A 20,646-nucleotide genomic window follows, 5' to 3' on the forward strand; every position below is an offset into this window, starting at 1 on the left:
TGCATTCCTTGTCTGCAGTGAAGGAAGCTTTCATAATTTCTCTTTGTCTCACTGGAGAAAGTTAGAACTTTTTACACTTGATCTTCAAGGCTCTGCCCCTCTTTCTCCACCCTTTCACATAAGCTTTTGTTTTGGGCAGGTGGGTTGCCCTACTGCCTCCTAAGCAGGCCTCACTCTGAGTCTTTGCTCATGTTTGCTGGAATGGGGAGCACATCTTCTAGTGCCTGTAACTTCCATTATGATCTACCATGAGATTGAGTACATGGTATATGTATGAGTGAATGAGTGGAACCTTATATTCGAAGGAAACAAACATGCAGGCATAACACACACCCACACACCCACACACACACAGAAACACCCCATACTCCTGAATGTAGTTGGAGATAACCCCTGGCATCTCTTTTTACTGGCACCTGGCAAAGGGTGAAGGGCCTAGAGAAGATAAACCTCAATCTGAGGGGAGAGCATTAAGATACGGAAGCAATAGTCCTTGCTTCTCTCTGGAGCCAGCATCTGCTAGGCAACCCACCCAGCCTGGTACTGGCAAGCCTGGCATGGAGCCCTTCTCCTTTCAGAGGAAGCCAAATGTCCTGACAGGATGAGTCAGTGGGAGAATGGAACCAGAGAGTGAGTCACTTTGGGAGGAGAGGCTAAAGGATCTTCTCTGCTCAAAGATATTTTAATCTTGGTAGGTTTTTCCCATTTCTCTTGTTTAGATATAAGTTTGGGACATGTGATTGCAGTGATGTGATGTGGAAAGCTTTCCCCTGAATGTCCAGGGTATTGCATACTGGAACATTCTTGCAATAAAGTGAGGGGCTGGCTTTGGAGCCAGGCAAACTGGGTTCTAATCACAGCACTTCCCAGAAGCACCTGGGGACTTTGAATGGGTGCTGGAGTCTCTTGAAGCCTAGTTTTTGTCATTTTCTAAATGAAGATTTTTGTGAGTGTCAGATGAGATCACATATTCATTTACTCCACAAGAATTTAGATACCTATTGTGTGTCTGGTATGTTGTTGGGTGTGGGGTACATGGAGATGAATGCTGCCCTCTGGGGTCCAAGATGCTGGCCACTGTGAGGAAACCCATTCCTGTAGTATCTGTAGACAGGAAGTGCTCAGCCAAGACAGTGATTACAATGACCATTACCATCTCTTTGGTTTCCTATAAACCAGCTCATCCCTTTGCACTGCATTTTCTTCTATAAAATGTGGAGCTGAGTTAATTTCAAAGAGGAAGGCCCCCAGACTCTCATCTTAAGCTGAAGTTTTAGAGTTCACACTTGTTATTTAGAGTCGGTAAAATGCAAATGGAGGGACCCCTGGAAGGGGCAGCATCAAGGCCTTCGGTGTGGGGATGGAATTAAGATCAAAATGATCATAATAGATTGACATGGTGAGCTGAAGCAAACAGGAAAACGTTGGGGTCTGATATTTAGGCTCCCAAACTCAATTGTTCAAAGACACAATTGGGAAGAGCAGACTTGAGAACAGTCCACATGAAAACGGTCCAGGTATATATATGTTTTATTCTTATATGATCAGGGCTGCTGAAACTATGGCACCATCCCAAGCTGCATTCATAGATGGGTAGCACTTAGTATGTAGGCTAGGGGAAGAGAAAGAAGATCAGCAAGAGCTAATATTTTGGAGTTGTGGTAGACTAAGAGACCTACATACCTGATATCATTTAAGCAGAGTTTGTCGAATCTCCACAGTAACCCCACAGGGTTGGTTTTGTTGGCATTATCACTTTATAGATGTGAACACTGAAGCCTACATAATGGATTACAAGGGATACTTAGCCCAGGGCTCATAATGAACAGCTGTAGGACCGAGGCAAGAAGATGTATTGTCAGGTGGTCATGTAGAGAGGGATTGTGGGTCATTTGTTGGTGTAGAACTCAGACAGTAGGTGGATGCTATGGGTTCAGCAGAGAGCTGTTTAGAACTAGAACTCATCAAGAGGTCTGGTGTTCGTCATCCCTATAAGCATTCAATCAGAGGCTGGAGGTCTGTTAGCGATGTTGGAGGGGGAGTTTTGGCATTGGAAGGGACTGGCCAGATGACTTGTGAGTTTCCATCTACAGAAAAGTAATGATGATGGAACCCACGTAATCTTTACTAATGCCCTCTGACAAGAACCACCGTAAAACTGTGCGAGCAATGAGGTAATATAGGGGAAGCAAACACAAGCATAGGTGTGACCTGAGTGAAAGCATGGCATACTGCAGTGACAGGATCCATAACTCCTGGGGGCAGAGGTTCTCATGGGTTTCCTTTGTGACTGCTTGTTCCAGTCCCTCTCTCCTGTGCCTTCCCCAAGTCTTTCTCCTTTCTTCTCCCACACCACCTAAAATGGAAACCCAATCATGTGTGTGAAGGTTTCAAAGTCCCTTGCCTATTGGTGAGCCGTGTGTGTGTGTGTGGTCCTTGTTATATTGAGGGTACAAAATCGGGGAGGTGGCTTCTCTGGTGGAATTTTTAGAGGGAGAAGTGGTCAGCTCAATTGTACACTCCCTCCTTTTCTCTGTAGTATGTCCAGGAAATACTTGTCTCATGTCTACTATGGACCAGAACTGTGCTGAGGCTGCAGATTCAAAGGTGATGAAGTTGTGCCCCCATGTTCCCTCCATGCAGGGAGACAGGGAAACGAGCAAACTAGTAACATAGTAGGTTGAATGCTGGAATAGAGGCCCTGGGGCAGCACATGGGAGGGGCACTTACCCAGATATCACCTGGCTGGGTTTTGATGGTGTCATCCTTGTAAAAATTCAGGCAGGTACTGGTTTTGGTCCTCAACCTGCCACATGCCATATTGTGGGCAAGTTCCTTAACTTTTTGGAATCTCTGTCTCTCCACCTATTAGATGGGGGAAAATACTACTTTCTTCTCAGGATTTCTGTGAAAATCAAATTGAATGAATTAATTTAGGGAAACCAACCTAACATAGTGTCTGGCTCAATACAGGAAAGTTCTCTTGCCTTGTTGACCTTGGCAAGGGTGAAGGATGGGGACAGAGATGCTGAACTTGACATTCCTTGAGTCCCTTAGGCAGGGACTAAACCTGCTCACAGATTGGTGCTCACCTGAATATCATAGTCCCAGGAATGGTTTCTTCAATACAAACTTTGGGACACCTTCTCTAGAGACTCTGTTTTGGTGAGCATAGGAAGGAGCTGCACCATAATCTGAGAAGTTGCTCAAATGATTCTGAGGCATAGGTAGGTTTGGAGACCTACTGAGAATATATATAAAAATGTTTGTGTGTGTGTGTGTGTGTGTGTGTGTGCACATGCATACGCATAGGTGCATTTTTCTGGAGAAAGGCCCCCATGTTTTCATCAGATTCTCAAAGTGCTTCATGATCCTACAAAAATTAAGAATTACTCTTGTGTGCTGTGGGCTCACTGGCACAGAAAGTGGTCTGGGAGATATGGGCTGAGGACATGAACCAGCCTTCAAGGCTACCACTGCTGGGCCCTCCTCCTCTCCTCATTCCCGAGATTCCCAGATAACAGGAACAGGTGGTCGGTGGCCTGACTCTCTGGCAGGTAGGTAAGCGATTGAGGTGCCTCATCAGTTCTGTCTCCAGAGGTTCCTGAGATCCTTAGTTGTAACTGGTCTGAAAAGTTGACATGGAAATTGCTTCTGTCTGGTTCCTGTAAATGTAAAATCTGTTATGAATTACATCCGAGTGAAAGAGAGACAGAGATTGCGGTGTGTGTGCAGGAGAGCGAGCCTCTGCACGGTCTGAAAGCTTTTGCAATTTTTCCTAATTGGCCCAATCTTTTCTGTAACAAGTCTTCTTTTTTCTTTTCTCCATCCCATCCTCCACTGCCTGCAGCTTCTGATTTCCAGGCAAGGCAAACAGGGCTGGGATGTTGTTATTCTGGAGGATTTTCAGGTGTATGATGGTAAAAGCAGGCAGGAAAGGAATGTTGGCTCTGTGTTTGGCAGCTAAGGGGACTTGTTTTTCAATATGCCTTCTGAGGTTAGGAGACTTGGACTTTTTGCCCAGTTTTCTGTATCCTTTGTATGTCTCCAAAGATGCTCCATGAACTGTGTGGTGGGAACTCTGACTTCCCCTGCAATGCCCTCAAGTTTATCACCAAAGGGGCAGAACTTCACAGCTGCTTCTGGTCATTGTGGGCGAAACCCTGGTCACTTGAATTAAGTTCATGTTAGTTTGTAGCCTTTGGCGTCAACTTTAGGGCACCCGTTCCTTGGTTGTCTCCTGTCAGAGCTGATCACGTCAGCATGGGAGGTGATTTGCCTCATACAGAACCTCCTAGCATGCAGCTGTATTGAGAATAGGAAATAGTCTGTGAGAGCTGTATCTCCCTATGTAGCTTGTTCATTTGTGTGTTCATTCATGCCTTCATCACTTACCTCTTACTTGTTTTACCATGTGCCAGGCAACCCAGGCACTGGAAGTACAATGAGGACCTGGGCTCAGTCTGGCTTTCCTGGGGCTTACCCTCTGGTGAGGAGGACAGGTGCAGAGGTGGCATGAAAAAGCAGATAATCTTGTTTTCTAGGCTGCTTTCTTCTTTGGTGGCTTGGTGGCTTCCTCTTCCCCACAAAATACTCATAGCACTAGGATCTTAATGGTGACAAATAATGGAAATCCCTGAAGATGCTTCTCATTCCATGGGTATTTGCTTTTAAGCTGGGGTTAAAGTCTTATGTAATGGGATGGGGAGCTAAATTTTGGGTGGGGTGGAGGGGTATGTCTGGTGAGGCCCGAGGGCCAGGGGAGGTGGACCTGCCCTTCTGGAAGCGCTGGGATCTCCCTCTGCAGTGGCTAATGCCACCTGGCTGGCTGTGGCTCATTCACCAGGCCCCTTGCCAAGCCGTGTGAAGGTACAGATGTCTCCACTGACACCCTCCAACTGGTCTCTCTGGTGTTTCTACCTCTCTGGTTTCATTACTCCCACTTTACCGCTGGCAAGTCCCTCTCTATTTCTGCGTGTGCAGCCGAGGGAAAAAGGGAGGGGGCAGGCATGTCTTCCTCCCACCTGCAATACCTGCTCTGCATCCAGTTCCCAGCACTCTCTTACCTGTGAATCCACCTGCCGTTGGGGCTTTAGGGCCTCACCTGGATCCCTCGAGTGGCTGTCCGCAGGGCCGCCCCTCGGCCTGTCTGCTGGCTCGCAGAAGCTGCCGTGTGGCTTTGGTCACCTTTCCTCGTGGGCCATGTCTTCCTCCTCCTGTCCCTGAGACCCGCCTGGATTTCACACGACATCGTTGCCACCTTTGGAGCCCCGTGAAGAGAGGCCTGCAAGCACTCCCAGCCGGCCTGCTCGGTTCCCAGCCCGGCCACGGTCTGGCTCCTCCCTGAGCGTCTTCCCCGGCCCCACCCGCCCGATTCGGCGTCCGCCGCTGCTCCCACTGCGGCCTGTGGTTTCGGGGAGCCGTGCTGTGGGCCTCTCCTCTTCACGGGAAGCCTGCCCAGCGGCCCGATTAGGGTTGGGTGGTGGCCATAAAGGCGTCCGCCCCCTGGGGCAGGCCTGAGCTTGTGGCCGGGAGAGGCCCAAGTCGGCCGCCCATGGGAGCTGCTTTCCTTCCGGAGCCTCGTCCCCGTCTGCTGCTGCGGAGGGGTCGAATCAGGCTGTCGCTTTGTCACGGCCTGCTGACCAGGCCTCACCCTCAGAGTGAGCCTCTGCCAGAGAGCCAGCCAGGTGTGGGCTGCGGCCCCGAAGGGACAGCAGGCCACGGGGAGGACGACCACGGACAGGGCTGGGCGCCAGGCAGCGAGAGTGTGCCATCCGCCCAGACAGAAGGTGGGCTTATTTATCTGTTGGTTTTTTTTTTTTTAATCTGTTGGTTTTTAAAGGAATAAAGGAAGGAAGAGAAAGATGAAGAACTTTAGAGGTCAGAGTCTGAGACAGCCCGAGACGGACATGGGGGCAGAAAGACTGTCAGAGAATGTCCGCTGAGACGCAGTGAGCAGCAGACAGGCGGGGGGCAGGTGGGGTGGGGTGGCCCGGGTTGAGAAGCACCGAGAGCAGGACACGGGGCGGGGGGGCACAGGAGCCAGTGGCGACATTGCTTATGGATTCATAGACCGCTGACTTGCTCACAATTTGTGCCTGAGATCTAGCACTTACCAGTCTCTAAAGTACAGTCTTGGGGCGCCTGGGTGGCTCAGCCGGTGGAGCATCTGCCTTCGGCTCAGGTCACGATCTCAGGGTCCTGGGATTGAGCTCTGTGGTCGGGGCTCTCTGCTCAGTGGGGAACCTGCTTCTCCTTCTCCTGCCCCTCATCCCGCTCATGTTCTCTTTCTATCTCAAATAATAAATAAAAGAAAAAAAGTCTAGTCTTAATGTAGATAACCATTTAATAATAGTAGAGTTTCTGGAGCAATTGTTGTGTGCCAAGTACTGTGCAAAGTCATTTATAAACATGAGGGGCTGTCACTATCCTCATTTTATACAAGAGGAGCAGGTTCTTGGAATAAGGCACATTGGGGCAGCCCAGTGGCTTAGTGGCTTAGCGCCGCCTTCAGCCCAGGGCATGATCCTGCAGACCTGGAATCGAGTCCCACATTAGGCTCCCTACATGGAGCCTGCTTCTCCCTCTGCCTGTGTCTCTGCGCCTCTCTCTCTGTGTGTGTGTGTGTGTGTGTGTGTGTGTCTCATGAATAAATAAATAAAATCTTAAGAAAAAAAAAGAATAGGTCACATGGGCAGCAAGGAAGAGCGGAGACTCTGACCTCAGGTCTGTGGGACCCCAGTGCCCATCACTGGAAACATATGTGACGCTTCTTACTTCTCTTCTGGGGACTGCGCTTTCCATTTCATCCCACGCAGGCCTCTTTCCCCAGACTGGCTGTGACCACACGCCACCCCTCTTTCACCCCACATCTCTGCTATGACTCCTTGCTTCCTCGTTGCCAGCAGTCAGGTGCACAGACTCTCGGTCAAAGTGTGTCTTACCTTTGTGTACCACTGTGTGTTTTTAGAATCATAGCCCGTGATTCTGTGAGCAGGTGTTATTTTCTACATCCTACAGAAGGAGAAACTGAGGCTCAGTGAGATTTGGTGACTGCCTGGGGTCGCATGACACAGTTTTTAGGTGGTGGAGTCAAGGATGCAAATCCATAGAGTCAGAATTCAAATCCAGCGCCCTCTGGCCCTTGTTAGCCACCTCTCTGAGGAGCTGTGTTCCTAATAGCAGCCACTCCATCGTGAGCCAAAGGAATGACCAGGGAACCAGAAAGTGATTTGCATTTGGAATTGAGATGGGGCCAGTGGTGGGTAGGGAGACGTTGAGGCGGTGAAGGATGAACTTCCCTCTGGACCTGGAGCCTCTTCCCAAGTGGAGCATCTGAGCAGTGGCTTCGTGGTTGGCCGCTGTGGTTTTCAGAAAGTCTGCCCCGTAACAGTGAGGTACTGACATGCCAGGTAAGCGTGAGGAGACTCAGAGTTGGGAGGGCACGTGTCAGGGACAGGCCTGCTGTCAGGCCAACGTGGAGTGAGCCAGATGTGGCCAAAAGGACCAGGAGCAGTGTCCACACAGGGTAGGGTACATCCGTTTACCTTCTTTAAAGAGAGCTAAGAAAGTAAAGGCAGATTTCATGCCGATGCTACATTTCTTCACGGTTGCAGCAAAGGGCCTGAGACTCTAAGGCCCTGTCCAGGATCTCGGAGCTGGATCTGCTGACCTCTCAGTGGGACTGAGCCATCCCATCTGCACAGTGACAGGGAGGGTGCCAGCGGAGGCGCCCCAGCCCAGCGGCCTCTCCTCGAAACCTTGGCTGGGTCCTCGGGAAATGACAGCTATCAGAGAGAAGCCGACAGCCAACCAGAATAAGCAGCCTGTGTGTGAGTCTTTTCACTCAGAATTAAAACAAAACCCAAAAAGCCTTATGATCAACCCAATACATAGGGGCCACGTGGTGTAATGACTTCTGTACTCCCAGGGTTGTGTGAAGCTTCCCGAGGCCTGATAATCACTCTGCCCTTCAGCGTATCAGATGTTGTAAAATGTATCCACACAAACCACATCAAGTAGTATGTTTCTGCTATAATGAAGTTAGAGACAATGGTTGTATTTTTTATAATGTTGAGTTTTATTAAGAATAAGTTATTCATTTTGGTCTTGCGATAGGAACACTGTTGTATTGATAGATAACTCTGTGTGTTGAGCCACATTTGACTGGCTGACACAGTGTTAACTTTTATGAATGTTGAGTTAAATATCCATTTTGATTTTCCAGCATCTTCTGTGTTTTGGACCAAACCTACTTTTGTTTTTGTTTTTAATTTTCAGATGTTTCTGTGGAACAATTAAAAGCTTGTAGGGCACAGGCGTCAAACCTCTTGTGCCCAGCAGATAGTCTCTTTTATCCCTTCCCACCTCCCATCCCCAGAGAGAAAGAGAGAAAGAAAGAGACTACTTCAGTGAATTGGTATTCACTTTCATGGCCTAAATTATACTAGGTTCTCAGGTCCTCTGGTCTCCTCTTTGGTGGTGTTTTTATAACTGTAAAACATAAGAAGTGTTCCCTGAGAAATGTGAAAAATTTCTAAGTGTCCCGAACAGATGATATTAAATCAGTTACCTCAGCTCCTTTGGCAGAAGGAAGGATATAAATTCTAAATAGGATTGTATCAACCAGCTCAGATTTTCAGAAGTGAAGAGTAAAGATATGGGGAGGGCTGGCTCTTCTAGAGCCTCTGCCTAGGATCTTTGTGTGGCTCTGGTATAATGTAGACGCTAGATTCCTCCCCCCAAAAACAGACTTGTGCTGGGTGCCGCTGTGACAGAGGCACCTTGCAGGCAGTGTGTGCCAGTGTTGTGCCCCAAAGGAGCAGAGGGAGGGATGCATGTGGGTGACAAGAGCTGAATCTGTACAAGGAGAGGAAGGCTGGAGAAAACCCCTCTAGGCTGAGGGGCCTGGCTCACCCACATAGGCAGGGAGGGTCCAGTCCATAGAAACGGGAAGATGTTCTGCTGTGTGGACACCATGGCTTCCTATTTAGAGGCCAAGGCTGGGCTCTAGCCATGCTGCCTAAGATGAGGGCACCAGGTCTAGCTTCCAAAGGGCCACTTCAAGGAGGGGCTGCTACCCAACTGGAAGACTCTATCCTCAAGTTGAGTGAGAACCTATAGGGAGAGGGAAAGGAAGGAACATTCAGCTATCCTCAACCACAGTGATTTACCTGACACAAGAAAAACTAAAATAAAGCATCATGAAATTGTGACAGGCCCCATTAACATGACATATTCATTAAGAGCTCTAATAGCCAGTCATATTTAAAGAAGGAAAAAAAAAAACCCTCACAAAATGCCATGAAGAGATTTACTACAGGAAAAGAAAATATGGATCCCTCGAGGTCACTGATACAAGAGAACAAAGGAGGTACTGAAAGTGGCTGCCTTTGATCATGGTGAGAACCAGATCTTCAAGGTTGGGCAAAGCTCTTCCAAAACCTAGGAGAAGCATCTTTGGGATCATGCCTGGTGTTTCTCTATTAAGTGAGTAGCACATTCAACAGGACTTGCTCTTCATTAATGGAATGGAATCCCCTTTCTATACTAAAAATGAGATTATGTGACATCTCAGGTTTATTTGAAAGAGGGAGGGCTTTTTTGGTGCATAATGCATTACTATAAAATGACAGTGTCTTACTCCTTATTGCCTAATTAGTAATATTGCACTTCTGTGTGAAATGGTGTGTTTAAACATTGCCAATCGATTTAAACAAAAGACTTCAAAATACTGTAGGATGGAGCATGGTGAAACATTCTTGCCAGCCCTCACTCTCCTAGGGTAGGGTTTTTGTCACTTCAAGGTATGCCTGCACGATGGGAACCTAGCAGAAGGGGGGAAGCTTCCCAATCCCTGCCACGCTTTCTGGCCGTTCTCTTTCCTTCATCCAGGGCTTAGCTGGTCCGAAGGCTGGTGTTTTTTTTTTTAATTAAAAATGTTCAGGGTAGTGCAGACCAAGTTGGACATTGGGCTCATCTGGGATCTATCATTCATTTATTTCCTTCTTCAGTACACACTTAGTGAGGACACCTATAAACTATGTGTTCTAGGTGTGAAAAACATAGAATGAGTGTAAGATAGTTCCTTTCCTTGAGGAGGTCAGCCCAGTGGGAAAGTAGATATTTTTTGTGGAAGATTGAAATATAACCTGGTCAGCAAGGCGGATGGTAGAGAGATGAACAAGTTTCATGGCAGCCTTGGAAAGGGTGTATTAGTCAGAATGGCCAACTCTCAGTGGCTTCACAGGATAAAGGTTTATTTCTTATAGCACAGTCCAACTTAGATGGGCAGGGTGGTGACAGGGGACATTCACGGGCCCCGGGTTCTGTTTTGAGGCTGTGCCATCCTCTTAGGCCTGGAAATTTTCTTCCAGATTCCCCGAATGTGGCTGGTAGATGAGAGATAAGAGAAGGGAGGGATAGTTGCACCCAAAGTTTTAAGGTTCAGGCCCAGAGGTGGTACTCATCATTTCCTGCATGTTCCCTTGGCTTGAATGCAATTCTGGAAAATATGGTCTGCTTCTGCACTCACATGGAGGAGAAACAGATTTGGTGAACATAGTGGCCTATGCACTGCAAGGAGCAACTTGTCCACCCTGGGGAAGTCAGAGCAGCTCCATGAGAGGTGAGTATTGAGTGCGTGTAGTTTGTATGGTGAGGATGTTGAGTGCTGGGTGCTGGGTCAGGAGGGAGCAGGAGCGTGAGATGAGCATTTCTAGGAAAGGAAGGAAGTTGGATATGTCTTCGGACAGAGCTGGAGTTAAGTATCAGCCCTTAACTAGCAATGATGTGGCCCTGAGCCCGGTCCCTGCATGTCCCAGGTGTCAGCTTCAGCCCTCATCCCGTGCCCTCTCCCAGATTGTGGTCACTCCCTAGGGACTTGTCTCAGTGTCCCCGGGGTCAGCCGCAGTCACTTTCTCTGACTGTGCCCTCCTCTCTGTTTCTGACAGACCCTCACATGGACCTGTTCCCCTTTGATATACAGATACGCACACACACTCCAGTCTCACACAAGGTTTTTATGAGTATATCAGCCTATATTCAGATTTTGGAAAGCTCAAGGGAGTCCACGTCATTGTAATGTGAATATTGAATGTTTGAAATCTCTGTGCTTAAAAAGCCTTCCAGACATTTTTGCCGACACAGGCCTTAGGGTTTTAATATATTTCTTGCCCTTTCTACTTCTCCCTCTCTCTATTTTCATTATGCGGCACAGTTCAGCTCCATCTAGTGTATCCTAAACTCTGCTCAGAGCCTTCCGCTGCCTATTCACTGCTGTGTCTTCCCACAGGACAGGCCATTTGACGGGGGTCTGACCTATCTCCTTGGACAAGGGAAAGGGGTGGTAGAGAGATTCATTTACCCATTGCTTTGAAGGCAGAAGCAGGTGGTGCAAATTTTTGTTTTAAGTGACTTTTTGTTTTGTATACAGTTTCCTTAAGGGTCAAATGGGAATGTTGCCACAAAAATTGCAAGGTTGTTGAGAGAAATAAGATGATATATGAAAATGTGTAATAGGGTGCATGGCACATAGTAGATTCTCAATTAAAATGTGGCTGACTCCTCTCCCACCTGCCCTCCGACTCACCGGGTATTAGAAGGCACAGAGCTGTGTGGTCAGTGACACTGAGTCTCAAGGGGAGAGCATGCAATGGGAAGAAGTGAGGGATACAGCTGCAGACGGGGAGTGGGGCCAAATAGCTTCACGCTGTGCTTTTATCCACGGAGATGGGCCTTTATCCTCTGCACTCAGAAGTCAGAACTTAGCACATTAGATATAAATGGGAGGAGAACCCTTTCAAGTAGCTGTCTGTTTCAGCAGAAATCTTTTTACTGAGATTCACAAGGTGGCTCCAGGTAGGTTTAAATTTGTACAGCACCTGCAGGAGATGCAGACATTGCTCTAGGACTCCTCACCTGCATTGAGGGTGGCCTGCAGCCGTCTCCTCACAGGCTTGCTGAGGCTTTCCGGCCCTGCCTGCAAGGCCCTGTGCAAACTTGTTACCCCCGGGAGCTGGTTTGCATGAGACTCTGAGGGGAGGTGGCTGACGAAGTGGAGGGGTCCTTCCCTGCAGCAGGCCGGGCACCTTTGCTTCTCTTTACAGAAGTAGAGGAAGCAAGCCCCAGTAAGCCGAGCAGTTGACAGTGTTGGGCATGGGCCGAGGGGACCAAAGCCTTTTCTCCTGCCGGGTCCCCAGTGTCCCAGAGCTGCAGGGAGCCCAGGCCCACCAGGCAGAGGGCCTTCTCCCACCATGGCCTTGACAAGTCATTGGGCCGTCCAGCCTCTGCCCCAACCCCTCTGGGGATGAAATCCATCTGAGGGATATCTGTCATCCTGAGAAAATTTTTCTTAGGGCTGCTTGCCTTTATCGTCTACCTGCTGTGTTTCATTTTGCCGTCTAGAGGGGAAAACCCATTCTCTCTTCCTTAGGACATCTTTGTTGGTATCATAGACAGCAGCCAGGTGCCTCCTGGTCGTCTTCCCCAAGGCTACCCATCGTCTTCACAAGCATCCTCTTCCCCAGTCCTGGCCACCTCACCTGGACTCTGTGTTTGCCTTTGACTCACGATTACCCAGCTCTACCTGGCCCATGAGCAGGAGGCTGTTGCTTCCTGTTAAAGGCAGCCCATTTCCATCAGTATACGCTGAGACTAGCTGCTACCTCCCTTCTCCCTCTCTCCTTCTTGTCCTCCTCTCTCCCTCCTTGTCCTCCCCTCTCCCTCCTTGTCCTCTCCTCTCCCTCCTCCTCCCCCTCTGCTTTCTCCTCCTCCTCCTTCCTCCTTGTCTCTCCCTCCCTCCTCCACTCCCTCCTCCTTCCTCCCCTCCTCCTCCTTGTCATCCCCTCCCTCCTCCTCCCCCTCCCTCATCCCCTCACCCTTGTCCCCTCATCCTCTTCCTTATCCTTCCCTCCCTTCTCCTTCCACTCTGCCTCCTCCCCCTCCCTCTTCCTCTCCTCCCTCTCCTCCTTGTCCTCCCCTCCTTTCTCCTTCCACATCACATTGTTTACTTGTGTTGAACTTTTAGGCAACTGGAATACCTCAGTCATTTTTCGTATGTGCTAGTAAGCCCTGTTTTTCCCTTTCTGTCCGTGGACAGTTTCTTCTCTTGGAGACCTCCTGATAAATGTTTTTCATGGACACACTTTGCCCCTTTTTAGGGTTCTTTGCCTGATTCTTTGCCCTCTCCCCTTTCCAGTTCTGTGATGGTCTCATTTTCTGTCCCACTATGAATGCTGTGTTTCAGTGATTGGAAGAGTTTGGGGCCTCATCTATCTGATGAACTGTTTTTGCCCATGAACACTTGTGCTCCCTCTGACTGTCACATTTTCCCACGCAGGAACACCCATTTGCTAAGTCCCGACCCTGATGTTGAACACGGTGGCAGTTGTCACTGGGTTTCTTGCCCTCAGATTCATCAGGTTCTACCCTGCATCCTACACTGGGATGTCTGAAAATACCATCACTGGAGAAAGTAGGAGTACTTTCCAAACAAAGGTCCTGTGAGGACACTGGGGGACACTTTATTCCTAAGAGCAAACAGTGACTAGGATGTCTTTTTGGCTCTGATGGGATCTGGTAGAAAAATTTCAAGTTACCAAAATAGAGAATATGTCCTAATGCCTGGCAAATGGACCAAATACACTTCCCTTAATGGAAGAAGAGATGTGTGTATTTTTTTGAGTCACTGATAATAATAGTAGGGATGACAGTAATAGTCATTACGTGCCTGGCACTGTGCTCTGTGTTCTCGATACCTTTGTCGTTTAGTCCAGACAGAAACTCATGAGGAGTGGGTGTGTGATCTTAATGCCTTGGGAGGTCCTCAAACCCGCCCTGATCACATGGCTGGAGAGCAGAGCCTGGGCGAGACCCTCCTTGTGGAAGCAGGGACTCATAACTAGGAAGTCATGTTCTCCCACAGGACAGTAGGGAGCAGAGTGCTTGGGTTCCTGGCTGTGCCACTGTTGCTGCCACTCTGGGCCTCAATTTCTGCCGTGGTAAAGATGGGATTGGATTAGATGGACTCAAGAGTGTTACCAGCTACGTATGTCTGTGGTTTGACATCTCTGCTATTTCAGAGCCAGCTTCCTTTGGGAAACATTGTTGTCACAAGAAAAAAAAATTGTCTTCTATCAAAATATTTTCTAGTCTTGGACAAAGTGAATGGTGTTAGTGCCACAGATAGGAAGACATTACTTCAGGAAACGGTAGTAGAGATGAGGGTAAGGGGGAAGGTGGATGGATTAGCATCCTACACTGAATAGGGACATAGTTCTTAGGGAGCCACAAGATCGTGCATCTGATTCTGTACCCTGCAATTAAAGTCTGCTAGGGATAGTGTGTCCAACAGGAAAGAGTCTTCCTCTCGGCCCCAAACTCAGAAATGTGTGTGACAGGTCAAGAATGGTCCCCAAGCACCATTTAGCTCACATCTTCATTTTATGTCAGTGGAGTCCCAGCTCATTGGAGATAAGAGACCTCTCAGCCATATGGCCCAAGCTCCCAGAGAGTTTAGATCAGGTGAGCTTCCCAGTCCATGCCCCCTGCTCCCCCAGGTGTACTGTCCCTGGTCATTATGTCTTCAAGAGCAGGCTGGGGTAGAGCAGGGCTTTCTTTTGGAATATGGAACTCGTAAGACTCTTTCAGGCACTCTTCCAATAGCTCATCTTTTGGACTGGTTGCATGCAGGGTAGTTGGGACAAGGAGCCCAGAGCCCTCCTGTTGTTTCAGGAAGCCTTTCTTGTCCATCTACCCTGAATACCTGTGACCTGCCAGTTCACTCTACAGTTAACTACCTTCTTAGTAGGAGTGAACGAATCCAGGATTCTTTGCTAATTCTTAGGTGATGAACTGTGATATAATCCAGATTTCCTTGCTTAGATGTAGTGAAAGCCTAAATGAAGTTCCACTGGTAAGATCCATCGAGTTTTTCACTCACAAATAATTTATAGACAGTCACCAATTTTGAACTGCTCTTTTATTCATCGTTAAGTTGGTGTTTTAAATTTAGAAAATTGTAAATGGCATTTCCAGGATGGCCTGCCTAACCCATAACACAGCTGAAACACTCTATATTACCATGAATCATAATGGAAAATAATATTTTTGCAAATGAAGAGTATGGGATTGCCGTTACAGACTCCCTCTGTCTTAAACCACTTTTGGAAGGCTATCAGCAGTTTCAGCGAGAACATAAACACATCTGCACTGAAGTGTAAAACCAGGATGTCCAATTAATCTTTGCTGTGATAAGAGAGAAGTGAGGAAGGAGCCAGAGGTTAGCTAGAGATCTCCAGCCTAGTGCAGGAAGGCAGCAAGGAGAGGGGCACCATTGAGGGTTCCTGACGCTGCGGTATGTGTAGCCCTGTGGTCTCCTGTCAGCACTTTTTCCTGGGTCTTTTAAATACTGTGTGGACAAGGAGGTCCAGAGCTGATAGGAACAAGGTGGGTAACCAGCAGGGACGACTCTAGGGCTTCTGTAGTTCTAAGCAGGACAGAACCTGTTGGCAGCCTGCCTTCTGGTTCAGAATGGATGCCCTGGGCCTGTAAAACATCTTCTGGTCCTTTCTATGTCACCAGTCCCCGCCCAGCAGTACATCCAGAGCTGGCTCTCTACCAGGCACAGGCTGGCCCACAGCACCTCTTCCTCCAGGGGTGCCATCCTGTTCTCAGATGGGGGCTAAAGCTGTCACAACAAGGAGACTGTAGTAAGGTCCTTCACTACAGCCCAGACTGGGCACACTATGCCCTTAGGAAATTTAAATGTCACCACTTTCTTGGCTGCTTTTCTCTACCAAGGCATGTACATTGAGATCCCCAACTTAAGAAATTATTTGTTCTTTCCTGGGTGGCTCCCGTTTCCCTCCCTTCCCTCCCCTGCCCTCTCCTTCCCCCTCCTCATCTGTCCTTCTTCCCTGTCCCTCCTCTCTCCCTCCTTCTTCTCCCCCCTCTCCCTCTCTTGCTTCCCTGCATCTCGCATTTACTAAAGCTGCACACTGACCATCGGAAATGCCCGATTAAATCCTGAACACTGTGAAGCTTAAATTCAAATCGTACCCCAGGAATTCTGACACAGACTGTGTTTCCCATTGATTTAAAAAATTAAGACTCAGTGATATAATGTAATTCATTATTATGTAATTATGTAATAAAAACCTATTATGGATTGTGATTTTTCAGTGACTAACTCTATTTTACTTATTAGTGTTCATTTAAATCTTAGTTTATTATATGTTTAATACTATAAGTTCTAGCACCGTTTTTCTTCAATAATCAGCCATTTGGATTTTTTTCATCAGTTTTTTTTTCATCAGTTTAGACAAGACTTTCCTCTTACCTCTTCCTCGAAAAGCATTCAGATAAGTGAAGCTTTCCCACACTTAAATCAGTGACTGAATAGGACCCAAGCTGGAGGATGATTAATTTTTAAATGAACAGCACCAAACAGAAATTAATTTTTATTAATTTCAAAACCTGACATTTCGAGCCCCCTTTAATAGAACCAGGGCTTCTGTAAACAACCACCCAGTGAATCGGTTCGGTGCAGAAATGAACCTGTATTTTGAAATGCAACTTTGAGATCATTTCCAAGCCTAGCAGCAATTTCATTAGGAATGTTCCCCTAATTTACATGTTCTGGGGTTAGTAAATTCGATTCAAATTTATTTCCTCCTAAATGAATTTTTATTACCAGAAGGCCCTTGTATAGAAATGTTCTTCTATCATTATGTGGTTGGCCTGGCCCAGAGGGTGACAAGGCATTGAAAGTGGAGTGCTGACCACAGCCTGGAGAGGACTGCGAGTTACCTTTCGAGGCTATGTGGGTGTATGGCTGAGACAGCAGTGAAGGGCACCCTCAGGAAGGAAGGTGCTTGCGTTTGTGCCTTCATCCTTTAGGACAAAACACTCAGATTTGACAGTTCAGCTGAAAGCATCTTTGAAGGCAACAGGGGGGTCAGGACCTGGGGAACCACCTCCTCTCTTCCTACCCACATGGCCCTGGCCCCGCCTCTGCCTCCCCCAAGGAAAGAGGCTTCTCAGGAAGCTGCTGAGGTATGCTACTCTCCCCTGAACTAGAGGCCTCCCCTCAGAGGCCTTTGAGACATGTTCCTGAGGCATGAGGATGACTCACCATTTAAAGATCCTTACAACAACAGATACTGTAGGCCTGGCATGTGCCATGTGCGCGGTGGGGGGGAAGGGGGATGCTTCAGTGTCAGGCAGCATCACTGACTCTCCATTACCAAATTGTGAAGACTTCAGCTTTAAGAAACAGAAATTGAATCAAATTTGTAGAAAAGGTAAATTCCTAGTGTCTTTGATAGAAACTCTTCATTTTATTTTTTTTTAAATATTTTATTTATTTATTTAATAGAGAGAGAGAGTCAGAGTGTAAAAGCAGGGGGAGGGGCAGAGGAGAAGGAGAAGCAGGTTCTCCACTGAGCAGGGAACCTGACACGGGGCTCAAACCCAGGACCCCAGGATCGTGACCTGAGCTGAAGACAGACACAACCCACTAAGCCACCCAGGCACCTCGGCTCTTCATTTTCTACTATGCAGTTCTCAGGCTGCACCAGGTGAGGCAGTCAGAGGTGGGAGGTGGGATGTCATACAAGGCATCCTGGCATTAATGGAGGAGGACAGAGAACCTGCCCACGAAGCATTGTTGTCCAAGGCTGCTGTGGCTGGCATTCACTTTGACAAGGCTATCAAGAGGTGACATGCAGAGCAGCATGTTTATTTTATGTGATTCTTAGTTTTCAAGGTGAGGGATGCATTTTGATGTACTCTTAATTGTTCTTAAGCATAGTCTTTTCTCCAAAAGTCTTTTCTAAACTTTCCTTGAAGCAAATATTTTAGCTCTTGTAAGTTAGGTATTGGCTGCACAGTCATTTCTCCTGACACCTGTGGTGAGTCTGTCCATTTTGACCTTTGACAGGTGGCTCCAGGTTGTTCTATCACTACATCATGCCCATCATCTCCTGAGGGACTTAGGGGCATGGATCCTCCTGATTGTTGGTGCTCTGGCATTTTCAGTGTGGCTGTTGTCAGAGAGCTCCCCTGAGATCATGACGTGGCCATAGCCATTGCAGACATCCCAGGCAGAAACAGCAGTGTCTGGGGGACTGAACACATCTCTCCAGTCCCTTAAGTGTCTCTTGAGTGTTTCTTAAGAGTGAGGAAGCTTTTCCCAGATGAATCCAGTAGACTCCACCATGTCTCACTGGCCAGGAGTTGGTCAGATGTCCCTTTTGCAAGGAGAGTGGGATCATCTTGACCAGTTTGGATGAATTAGGGACCTCCCTCCATCACTGGGAGAGAGGGGTCACAAAAACAGAATCTGGACCTTAAGAGCCAGGGACAAGGAGCGATTGCTTTTGGGTAGCCAGTGATGCCAATTTCCTCATCAGTTTTCCTGACAAGGACTCAGAGAGCACTGACCACCTATTTATTTAAAAGTTCAGCCTTTAAAAAAAAAAAAAAAGATTGATTGATTGATTGATTGATTGATTTTAGAGTGAGAGAGCACGAGCAGGGAGCAGGGTGGAGGGACAAACAGACTCCCTGCTGAGTGCAGAGCCCTCCACGGGGCTCAATCCCATGACCCTGAACTCATGACCTTAGCAGAAATCAGGAGTTGGCTGCTGAACAGACTGAGCCACCAAGGTACCCCAAGAGTTCAACTTTTTATTGACATTTTACAGAAGACGTTTAGTCAAAAAGACCAAAACCCATGTCATCATCAGCCTCTTCAGATTCTTCTTCTTTTGGTTCCGCCTCCTTCTCCTCAGCTGAGGAAGCAATGGTGGAGTGAGCGGGACCTCCTGCGGGTCCAGCATCAGCTGCTGGGGTGGGTGCAGGAGTCCCTATCTTGCACGTGAGGCTCTTGATGTTGACATCGGCCAGGGCCTTTGCAAGCCTGGCTGCAGAGGTTCAACACCTCCACCCTTGGCGTTAATAGGGCCTTGGTTTTATCCTCCATGACCGTCACCTCATCATCATGCAGGATGAGGGCTGAGTCAATGGAGGCCAGCTCTGAGAAGGAGGCCATGGTTTGGGCACGCTGCCGGTCTGCGGGTGAACTGAGCGCCTCACCCCAGTGCAGCCTTTGCTCCCTCAGAAGGACAGAGCACCTGAGGAAAGGCAATACTATTTACATTTTTTAAAACTTTTGTCGTGTGCAAAACTATTTGTTTTTTTTTTTTCTCTTTAACTTATATTAGAGAAATGATTTATGGCTGACCTTGGACCTCCACTTCTTATCTGAGCTGGACAATGTGGAGTCACTTTTTTCAATCACTGGCTTGACTGACAGGGTTTTAGAGTTGGAAGGCCTTTAAGAACATGCAACTCAGTCTTTCCATTTCACAAACAGGGAAACTGAGGCTCATGCAGTGAGGGCCTTGCCTGGTGTCTCATAGCTGGTTCAGCTGAGCATGCCTGTGGTGCCTCACATCTCCTTTTGTGTCTTTTTTCTACTTTCATGATGCTCGGTCCCCGTTGCTTCCAGACAATCAATGCTGTTGTATATTTCAGGCTCTTCTCCCTGTTAAAACTTGCACAAGGACTGAAGAACTAGATCGCAGTCATTTATAGCCTGCATGAATATTAGATATTTCATATTTTAAGTCTTCTCCTGAATCATTTAAAGACATTTCAAGCATTTATTAATAGGCATGAGAATTATTTTGGGGGTAGGAGACCATCAGTTCTCTTCTGGGCACTCAGAATCCAGTGGTTCTTTGTCTGCCCTCTTCCTCCTGGAAGGCACAACCATCTCAACAGCCACAACAGAGAAGACAGAAACGGACCTTGTTTCACATGGGGGAAAGCATCCTGCTGGACACCATCCTTAGACCCTTCGTTTAATCTAAAACTGTTCTGTGAGTAAAGTACAAGCTCTGTTGTCTTCTCTGTAAGCAGAGGGTGAGGTGAGGCTCATGGATAAAGGGCCACAGGCCCTGAGAATGTTCCAAGCCCCACAGATGAAGACATGTGTTGACAAAATGCCCCATGTCTTGCAGTCCAAGGTAGACTTCTCTTCTCCATAAAGAGATGCTTTCTATCTGGAAATCAAGGTGCCTGAGCATAGAAGCCTAGGAAGCCTATTTGTACTACACAAGTTTTTTTCCCCCTATGGAGATAAAATCATCATGGGGATCCCACGAAAGAAGTACTTAGCATCTTTCCTCCAGATACCCTGGAGTATCTACCCTGGAGTTTTTAGAAAGTGACTTGATTTCCACACTGAGTATTGTTTAGAGTGAAACATATGCAGTCTTCCCTTAAAGGGACACGCCTCTAAACTCTTCAGGCCATCAGACCGTAAGGTCAGAGGAGCAACACGCCAGTACTGAGAAGGTAGCATAGGCTGTTATGTCTACAGTCCTGTCTCTGAGCTGTCCCCCCTGCCCCCACCCCCGTGGCCACTGAGCGCTGTCGTTACTGCCTGGGCTTCTTCCCCTGACATTAGCTATTGTTCAGTGTGAGGGGCGTTTTGGCTGAGACCAGTCTTTGTTAGGGGGAGTCTCACCCATTGCAGGGTGTTTAGAACCCTTGATGTTCACCCCCACTTAAGTCCTCCCCCAGGCCTGATGACAACCAAAGTACCCCCCTCACCTCTGACCGCCTCCCTGGGGACAC

At 47.8% G+C, this 20,646-nt stretch overlaps 1 protein-coding gene and 1 pseudogene across 11 annotated transcripts in view; one reads left to right on the forward strand and one right to left on the reverse strand.

Moving 5' to 3' along the window:
• Positions 1-20,646, forward strand: part of CACNA1C (calcium voltage-gated channel subunit alpha1 C) — a 648,720-nt gene that overhangs the window by 120,413 nt on the left and 507,661 nt on the right. The window lies entirely within an intron of this gene.
• Positions 18,715-19,054, reverse strand: LOC112917428 (large ribosomal subunit protein P1 pseudogene; annotated as a pseudogene).

This window comes from Vulpes vulpes, chromosome 8 (genome assembly GCF_048418805.1).
Source record: "Vulpes vulpes isolate BD-2025 chromosome 8, VulVul3, whole genome shotgun sequence".
Classification (NCBI taxonomy): Eukaryota; Metazoa; Chordata; class Mammalia; order Carnivora; family Canidae; genus Vulpes; species Vulpes vulpes.